Source organism: Berghia stephanieae, chromosome 3 (assembly GCF_034508935.2).
Source record: "Berghia stephanieae isolate SIO BIC M18660-M18661 chromosome 3, UCSD_Bste_1.3, whole genome shotgun sequence".
Taxonomy (NCBI): domain Eukaryota; kingdom Metazoa; phylum Mollusca; class Gastropoda; order Nudibranchia; family Aeolidiidae; genus Berghia; species Berghia stephanieae.
The window spans coordinates 33252590-33262999 of NC_088362.1; the positions used below are offsets into that span (position 1 = coordinate 33252590).

General features: G+C 37.1%; 1 pseudogene; it reads right to left on the reverse strand.

Moving 5' to 3' along the window:
- Positions 1-1665: 1665 nt before the first annotated feature.
- Positions 1666-2424, reverse strand: LOC144969202 (uncharacterized; annotated as a pseudogene).
- Positions 2425-10410: the final 7986 nt, after the last annotated feature.

Here is a 10410-nt window from a genome sequence, read left to right on the forward strand (position 1 = left end):
CAGTCAAATGCATAGTCATTGTTTTGGGAGATGATATTTTTTTTCCTTGTAAATCATCTCTCTGTAATGTATTATTGCTATTTTAATGTATAATGTAGGCATTTGAGTGTATTCCTCTTTGTTGGATTTTGTGCTTGTGTCTGGATGAGACTTATAGGTTATCTCAAACTAGGTGCATTGGTGGTATGCTCTTGGAATCTACATCTGATCCCTATTTGTTCCCAGTTCCCCTATGTCTTACTTTTTCTTGGGTGCTTTAATTGTAATTCTAGAACTTTTTACTGTCACATTTTCTTCCTTTTTACTGGCGCTGATATAACCTAAATGTGTTGCAAGCGCCGTAAAACCCTTAAAAACAAAAAACAAAACAAAACTTCTGTTCTCACAAACAGGGATGCCAGATGGCCAGAGTTCTTCGAAGCCAATTTAGACTGCAAAAGTGACCAAATAGAACCTCATGTGGCCAAACACGCCAAACACTCTGACCTCCTTAAAAGACATCGATTTTGATTTTTTTAACGACTCACCTAGGAAAAGACTTGTTTTATTTTTAAAAAAGAAAATTTTAATTAATAATAATATATACGCGATTCTCCGTGTGTCAATTTTGATCATACGCGTGGCCATCTGGCAGCATTACTAATACAATAAATCTGACTTAACGTCTTGACACTTCTTCCTAGTAAAATAGCAGTATTCTACTCGTTGCCTTTCCGTTTCATGCTGCACCTTTTAGATATGTGTGAAATTTGAACGTTTTTGTGTGGGAAATACTACCTTCGTATAGCAGTATCTTAACTGTAGCCATTACTTTAAAGACAGTATTGTCGGAAGAACGGTCGTCCTACTGTTGAGACGGTCAGTTAAGGAATTTCTTTGATAACGTAAAAGTTGTTGAGGTTATGTTATGGCAGCCCAATAATAATCAATGAAAGATGATAACACAGAAGTGACGATTTAATTCGAGTTTATTAAATAAAACTCATGGTGATTTTCATCTGTCTAACATGGACAGGAAAAAAGGCAAAAAGGAAGTGAAAGTAGAATCTATTAATAGGTACATAAACAAAAATATCGTATAATGATAAATTCGCTCTATTATTCATGGTAATTAATCAATGATGGGATCATACTCAACACCCTCCCATGATCTCAGCATTGTGAGCATTTAACAAAATAATTGGTATTCATCAATATATATACCCTACAAGAAATACTAACTTAGCAAAATGGCATCTGTGCTTGTTACTTGTGCAATATAAAAAAAAAATATATCTACCTATACCTATTTACTGAAAAATTTGGAAATTAGTAATACAAATAACAAGCATATCAACAGTTTCATTGAATCAAAACTGTGTTAATTATTGTGTTAATGTCTAAAAGGACTTTAAGACAATACATTATATTTAAATTTAACATAAGTAGTAAATGCACAGAGTGACCATGAATCAAAATAATAATAGTAGTTTGTGATCATGAAGTATATTTGCAACTTTACTTTAAATCTTGAATAAATGATAGTAAAGAGCTAAAATAAAAATGGGATATTTGAAAAAAGGAGATAAATCAAACAAAAGTAAATTAATAGTAGATACTAAAAGTATCATGCATGTTATTTAAATCATTTAGTTTTCTTTATGCAAATGAAAACAATTGGGTTATCTACCCCATAATAGCAGTTTTAAATTCTTGCAATTTGGCCTTAGAAGCAGGTTTTGTAAAAACATCAGCAACATTTGAATCTGTTGGTATGTAATAAACAGACAATCTATTCTCAGATATCTCATTTCTAATGAAATGGTATTTTATATCAATATGCTTTGATCTTTGGTGCTTTACTGGGTTTTGAGCAAGTGCAATAGCTCCTTGATTGTCACAGAAAAGAGTGAATTGATTTTCATTTAGATCTGATATTTCTTTGAGAAAAGATGTCAAATATTTTCCTTCTTGGATAGCTGAAACAAGAGACATGTATTCAGCTTCACAGGTTGATAATGCAACTGTTTGTTGCTTTCTGGATTTCCAGGAAATTAAGGGACCAGTTTCTGAAATTCTATAACAATATCCTGAAATACTTTTTCTGTCCTGGGAAGAGTTAGCCCAGTCAGCATCACAAAAACCAGTAATTCTAAGCGGTTCCCCTGATTTCCTGAAGATCAATTTTTCATTAATTGTACCTTTTAGGTATCTTATTACATGTTTTGCCATTTTCAAGTGACATTGTTTAGCATTAGACATGAATTGAGATAGCCTAGTAACAGTGAATGAAATATCAGGCCTTGTGGCTGTCATGATATAGATAAGAGCACCAACCATAGATTTATACAATCTTAATTCATTGTTATCAAGTGGTTCAGAATGATGTTCATACTCAGATGGTTTCATTTCAGATGGAATGGCTTTAGGCTTACAATCAACCATATTAAATCTTTCAAGTACATTGTTAATGTAAAGGCTTTGGCACATTGTTATTCCCTCATTTGTCTTATCAAACTGAATTCCCAAAAAATATGAAACATTTCCAAGATCTTTCATTTTAAAATCTTCCTGCAAGACATTCTTGACTGAGTCAAGGTGACAGGGTTTAGCTGCAATTAGCAAATCATCTACCCATACTAAAATATAGATCTTTTTGTTTGGATCAAAATAGAAGCATGGATCATTAATTGACCTTACAAAACCTTCATTTGTCAAATGTTCATCAAGAGTGTTGTTCCAGTTTCTGCCTGATTGTTTCAGACCATATAAGCTTTTCTTTAATTTCAAAACATAATTATCACCCTTGACTATGAACCCTTTGGGTTGTTCTATATAGATTTCACAATCTATGGCGCATTGAGATACGCAGCCTTGACATCCATTTGATGGATCTCTAGGTCATTTTGCATGGCAATTTGTGTCAGTATTCTGATTGAACTCAGGCGTGTAGTCGGGGAAAATGTCTCAAAGTAATCAATGCCTTCAACTTGAGCATAACCTTTGGCAACAAACCGTGCCTTGTAAGTTTCTTTCCCTTCCTTGCTTGTTTTTATAGCAAATACCCATCTTCCACCAATGACTTTCCTGTCTTTTGGTAGAGGCACAATTTCAAATGTGTTGTTATCTTTAAGAGATTCCATTTCAGAAGTCATTGCTTCTTTCCATTTCTCTGCGTTGTCGCCAGAGATGGCTTCACAATAAGATTGTGGTGCATGGCTAAGACTATAACAAAAATGAGTATAGACATGGTTATTCATTTCATCATCACAATAATAATCATTAAGATAATTTGGCTTACGCCTTTCTCTCTTCATGGGTACCCCATCTGAGGATGATGATGCTGATTGGTTGGGTGAATTACAAGAATGTTCAATGTCGTCATTATTTATTTCAATTTCATCAACCGTATCATCATTCTCATATGGTGGTGTCAATGGTTCAATGTAATCAGAATTGTTTTGTGACTTATCAATCAGAACAGTATTTTATTATCATTGTCATCAGTGTTTACACATGGTTTTGAATCAAAAAATTTGACACATCTTACTTTCCTTACTATTTGTTTCTCAGGTAGGTATACAAGATAGGCGGGGCTATCTCGGTCATAACCAACAAAAACGCCTCTTTCTGCTCTTTCTTCCAGTTTCTTTGGGTTTTGGTTCAATGTATAGCAAGTTTGGCCAAAAATGTGCATATTGGATATGTTAGGTTTAATGTTGGTCATGGCCTCAATAGGAGTTCCCCTAACCTTCGGTTAAAACACCTGTTTCTTATATATGCTGAAGTCATAACAGCATAAGTCCAAAGGGACTTTGGTAATTTTGCCTCAATTAGTAAGCATCTTGCCATTGAAAAAAGCGTCCTCCAATTCCTCTCGGCCGTACCGTTCTGGTGAGGACTATGGGGGGCACTTTTCTCATGGCGTATGAAATTATCAACTAAAATTCTTTTAAACTCATTGGAAACAAATTCACCACCGTTGTCACTTCTGATTTTACACACTTTACCATAAGGCCTAATGTCAGATAGAAATTTCTTAAAGGCTTCTGCTGTATCAGACTTTTGCTTAAGAAAATATACCACTGTTAAGCTGGAAAAATCATCTACACAAATGAGTGAATATCTAAAGTCTTGAGCTGCTGGTTCAACAGGACCAGCTAGATCTAAGTGCACAAGTTCTAGGGGCCTTTTTGCCCTGGTATCAGGTTGTCTATTTCGATTATCACACATTTTACCTAAAATGCAAGTTTCACAATCTAGGTTTGGGGATTTATCTCCAGAGATTTTCATTCCATCAACTTTGTTTTCTAAACTTATGATGTCGCGCACATTTGAATGTCCTAAAATACTGTGCCAAACATTGAGGGACTGATTGTTTATTTTTGTTTTCTTCAACATGTTCAGGTAGAATAGATTGTTTCTTTTCTCAATATCAAACGCATGTCCATCCATCTGAACGACTCCTTTGTCTTTTGAAAAATTAACGAATGCACCAGCTTTGGTTGCAGCTGGAATAGAAAATATGTTTTGATCAAACGATGGGATTAAGAGCGCATCTTTTAAAACAATTTCCCTTTTTTGACCTTGCTGATCTTCGAAATACAATTTAGCATCTCCTTGTCCCTGAACAATGTTTTTAGCTTTTGTCCCATCCGCTAGTTGAATGGTATAGGACTCTGGGTTGAACAGCTTGTTAAATCTTATGAACTTTTCACTTTCTTTTACGATATGTGTCGTCGCACCACTGTCAATAAGAATATGATTATTTTCACCACATGATGACTTGCTCAGGTTATTAACGCCGAATGTGAAATGATGATTTTCATAATTAGTATCAGGATCTGTTGTTAGTGACCGTACCGACTGCTGTTTGTTTTCTCGTTTGAATTTGGACCTGCAGTATTTCGTTTCATGTGTATACGAATCACAAAAACTACAAAATTTTGGTTTGTTTGAGTTTGCATGTGGGCGAGGGTTGTTAGGTTGCCACGACTGTGGGCGTGGGTTGTTAGTTTGCCACGACGGTGGGCGTGGGTTGTTATGTTGTTGTCTAGGTTTCTTGAAGCATTCACTGGTATGGTGAGATTTTGTCTTGCAGAATGAACACCAGGTAGAGTGCCTTTGAGGCTGTGGCTCAGCGGCCATTGACATAATTGAAGACGATGTGGTTTTATTATTGTGTAAATTCTCTTGGTCTTCGTAATTTCTGAGAAGAATTTTGAAATCAGCGAAATTTAAATCACTTTCTTTTTGATTTATTACCGCTGTAAACGCTTTGTACTGCGATGGAAGAGCTTTCATGATCATGGCGATCAGAAGACCATCACTTATTATTTCGTTCGCATCGCGTAATTGTGCAGCAATTGTTTCAGCTCTTATCAAAAATCAGTTAAGGATTCCTTTCCAAGTTGTAAACTAGTAAGCTCAGTATAAAGGGTTATAATTCTTGGTTTACCCTTTGGGAGGTAATGTTCCTTTAGAATTTTCAGGGATTTTCTCCCATCATCGGTTGCGTCTCTCATAATGAGGGACAATGAACGATCATCTAAGCATTGGATGAGCTCCGCGAAGCATTCTGCGTTTTTATCCGTATCTGGAGTTTCTTCATTGATGAAGATGTGGTGTAGACCTTTAAGTCTCATAAGACCTAAGAACTTCAGGTGCCACATTTCGAAGTTTCGTTCATCGCCGTTAAAAATTGGTGTTTTGTAGGCTGCCATTGTCTTATATTTTGTTGACATTCGTTTGTTCGGTTATTTTACGTTCAGTATCCTTGTTCGGTTATTTTACCTTCAGTATCCTGGGCCCATAACCTGTTGAGGTTATGTTATGGCAGCCCAATAATAATCAATGAAAGATGATAACACAGAAGTGACGATTTAATTCGAGTTTATTAAATAAAACTCATGGTGATTTTCATCTGTCTAACATGGACAGGAAAAAGGCAAAAAGGAAGTGAAAGTAGAATCTATTAATCGGTACATAAACAAAATATTCGTATAATGATAAATTCGCTCTATTATTCATGGTAATTAATCAATGATGGGATCATACTCAACAAAAGTGACATCACTTCCCCACCCGATGGGGAAACGGTTGGGGGAAAGACGAGAAAGGAATGCCTTTGATTGTCACCGACATCTGCATATCATTAAAGCCTGACGACAGGGATACTGTTATATATGGGGGAAAAAAAAAAACACGAACGGCCCCGCAGGATGCAGTAAGTGGGCAATGATCTGTCCTGTATATGAAGTCCTAGGCTCGAGGTCATTGGTCACATTGCAAAATGTGCTCAAAGTGACCACAGCTATTTTAATAAATATCTAACATCGCGATTGGTCATTTGATTCAGTTTGACACATGGGTATGTTTATAACATTTGTAAACAAAGCAGCGTGTTTACATTTGTTAAGAAATATCCAATAGTTGGAGAGCAAGTGATTGATGACCTGGTTGGACGAAAACATGAATATAGAATTTTTTTTTTTTTTTTTTTTTTTTCGGCGGGAAATCCAAGGTGGCGGACGTGTTTACATTTCTCTCCTGATTCAATCTTCTTGATCTAAATTCTAGAAATATTTAGGCAGTGACAATAGTACTCAATATTATTATTCAATATTGATATTGAATCTTCTCGCTCCCCTCACCAGAAACACAAAACTTGAATGAAATATCGGACATCAAAACTTGTTCATTTTCGAATTAGATTTATGTAATTTCTGCCTTCGAGAGGATTCCGGCTTGTGTGTGTACTTGAGATATCTAGTTGAGATTAGTTAGATACTTATCAGATTGGAGTGAACAACAAGATACAGTGATACAGTACAGCTAAGACTTAGATAGATCTATTCATTTAACAAGTAAGAAGATGAGCTTAAACAGCAGTAGTAGGAAAGGTAGATCTGGCAGTGCCAGTACTAGTAGTGGCAGTAGTAGGAAAGAAAGCCCTGCACCGATGAGTACAAATAAGGCAAAAGCAAAAGCTGAGACTGAGACTTGCGGAAAATGTGAATATGTATGCAAAGAGATTGAGAAATGCTTACAGTGCGAGCTCTGTGACCAGTGGTTTCATACTTTGTGTGAAAAGATAGATGATGACACCTATCAACTGTTGAAGAAAGACTCAGAAAAAGAATGTCCGCTACTGCATTACTACTGCTCTAAGTCCTGCAACAAAGTGGCCTCAAAGTTCTTGGGCAATTTCATGCAGCTTGAAAAGGAAGTAGATAAACTCAGGAAAAAAGTAGAAGACGTAGATAAAAGTGTGAATATCATTCAAAAAGGTGAATTCACAGAGGAGATGATAGAAATAGTGAAATCAACAGCAAAGGATGAGATAGAGGCCTACCCTATGTCTGAGACGAGTGAGATTAAGGAGAGACTCAAGAGAAGTACAGAAGAAAAGTCAGATAGAGTAAGACAAGATATAAATGAAATGAGGAAAATCAATGAAACTGAGGAGAAGAAGCAGGCAATGGTGAAAAAGAACCTGGAACTAGAAGAGGAGAGAAATGAAAGGGCTAAGAGAGTGAAGAATGTAATTATGTATGGCATACCAGAAGCTAAAGATGGCGACAACAAGGAAGATATAAGAAAAGCCCAAATGGTACTCAAAGAGTTGCAGGTTCATGGAAACAAAGACAGCCTCAACCCTATAGAGCAAGTGATCAGATTGGGCAGAAGAGAAGATAGACCAAGACCCATGAAAATAAGTCTGATGTCAACGGATCAGCGTAACACTGCTCTTAGGAACAGCAAACAGTTGAAAGACCACAAACGGGAATGCTTACAAAAGGTGTATATTGGAGCTGACCAAACAATTATGCAAAGAGAGCAGGCCAAGGAGTTAAGAGAGGAGCTGAAGAGAAGACGAGAAGCAGGGGAAGATGTAGTCATATATAGAAAAGGGTCATTTTCAGGGAAAAGTTTAGTGAACAAATAAGAAAGAGAGACAGCGATGTTGGAGGAAATGACTGGGACTGGGATGAGGAATGACTATATTGGAAACGTGTCAGTCCAATTGCCCAAAATGTTTCTGAGCAAGGACTCGAAGACAACAAGAAAATTCAAAAAAGAGAAGTACCAGTGAATGATAAGGAGGGGCAGCACGTGAATATGAAAAATACCCTGAAGTTCATGTACACGAACGCAGACAGTGTAATGAATAAGAGAGAGGAGCTAAAGGCTATGGCAGAAGAAGAAGATCCAGATGTAATAGCAATAACAGAAGCTAAGCCAAAGAATGCAACAACACACCCAACCATAGCAGAGTTAGGTATTGAGGGATACACTATAATAGCTAGCAGAGATTTTGAAACTTCCGGCAGAGGAGTATACTTATTGGTGAGAGAGAACCTCAAGGTTAACCCCATAGAGGAACTCACAGATCACGACTTTAGGGAGAGCGCTTGGTGCTCGATTGGAGTAACTGGACAAAGTCAGATACTAGTAGGAGTGATTTATCGGAGCCCAAATAGCACAGGAGAAAATAATGAGAGAATGTTGGAGATGATAAGGAGAGCATCACAAAAAAAGCATTCAGAGATAATTATTATGGGAGACTTCAACATGCCGGAACTGGAGTGGAAAGGGATGGACGAACCAAAAGAGGGAAGCCTGGAGGAAAGTTTCATAGAAACCATTGAAGATTGCTACCTACAACAGATAATAAAAGAACCCACGAGACAGAGAAAAAACCAAAAGCCCAACGTATTGGACTTGATATTGATGGAGGAAGAAAATGACATAATCGACCTAAGACTGAGCCACCCACTGGGAAAAAGCGACCATGCGACCATATTCCTAAAACTGAGGGCGACTGTAGATGAAAAACTGACACTCAGATATAGGAAGGCTGATCTAGAGAGTATGAAAGAGGAACTGGGCATATCAAATGGGAGGAAATACTAATCGAGGACACCGTAGGAAATAACTGGAGTAGATTTACCAGAGTACTTAACCAATGCTTCGAGAAAAACATCCCGAAAAGCAGAGAGAACCGGGTTGGGAGAAGAAATCAACCTTGGATGACGCAGGAAGTGAGAGAGGCATTACGGAAGAAGAAGGCAGTAAATAGAAGATACTCTAGAAGCAAAAAGGAAGAGGATTGGGACAAATACAAAAGAGTGAGAAACGCAACTACTAAAATAGTCCGACAAGCGCATCAAAAGTATGAGAACAAGATAGCAGAGGAAACGAAAGAAAATCCTAAAGTATTCTGGAGTTATGTAAACAGTAAAATGAAGACAAGACAGGGAACCTGTGACATAAAAAAAAGAAGATGGCACTTGGGCATCTGAAGATGAAGACAAGGCAGAGGTGCTAAATCTCTTCTTTGCAAGTGTCTTTACAGTGGAGAACCAGAAAAACTTGCCAGATATTGCTAAAAGAAGTAATATAGATACTACACAATGGCCGATTACTGAAGAGAGAGTAATGAAGAGACTACAAAACCTAAAGGAGAGTAAATCACCTGGACCTGACAAACTTCATCCTTACATCCTAAAAAACTTAGCAGAGCAGCTAGTAGAACCCCTAACCAAGATATTTAACCAGTCGATGAAAGAAGGAAGACTACCAAGGGAATGGAAAGAAGCTAACGTCACAGCCATATTCAAGAAGGGAGACAGAAAAAATCCAGAAAACTACAGACCAGTGAGCCTGACATCTGTCGTCTGCAAGCTCATGGAACAGCTGATTAGAGAAGAAATGGTTGATCATATGACCAAGAACAAACTATTCAGCAAAGATCAACATGGTTTCATGGCGGGAAGGTCTACAGTAACAAACCTACTTGAAACAATGGATGACTGGACGAGAGACCTGGAATTAGGCAACAATTTAGATGTCATATACCTCGACTTCAGAAAGGCATTTGACAAAGTTCCACACTGGCGCCTAATCAGGAAATTGGAACAGTATCAAATTAATGATCAGACAGTCAAATGGGTCCGAGATTTCCTCAAAGATAGAAGACAAAAAGTGATAGTGAATGGAACAGCATCAACAGAGAGACTGGTAACAAGTGGAGTTCCACAAGGAAGTGTACTGGGACCAGTTCTCTTCCTGATTTATATCAATGACTTGCCAGACAATCTATCATCTAAATGTAAAATCTTTGCCGATGATACTAAGCTCTATGGAGTAGCTAATACAGAAGAAGAAAGAAACACCTTACAACAAGATTTGAAAAAGCTTGAAGAATGGTCCGAAATATGGCAGATGGAGTTCAATGTAGATAAATGTGCAGTTCTTCACCTAGGAAAAAACAACAGAGAAGCAAACTATATAATGAAAGAAAAACCCCTGCAGAAATCCAATGGGGAAAAAGACCTAGGAGTATTTATTGATAGGAAGCTAAACTTCAAGAAGCAAATTAAAGATGTTCAATCTAAAGCTAGTAAAACACTCGGAATAGTGAAAAGA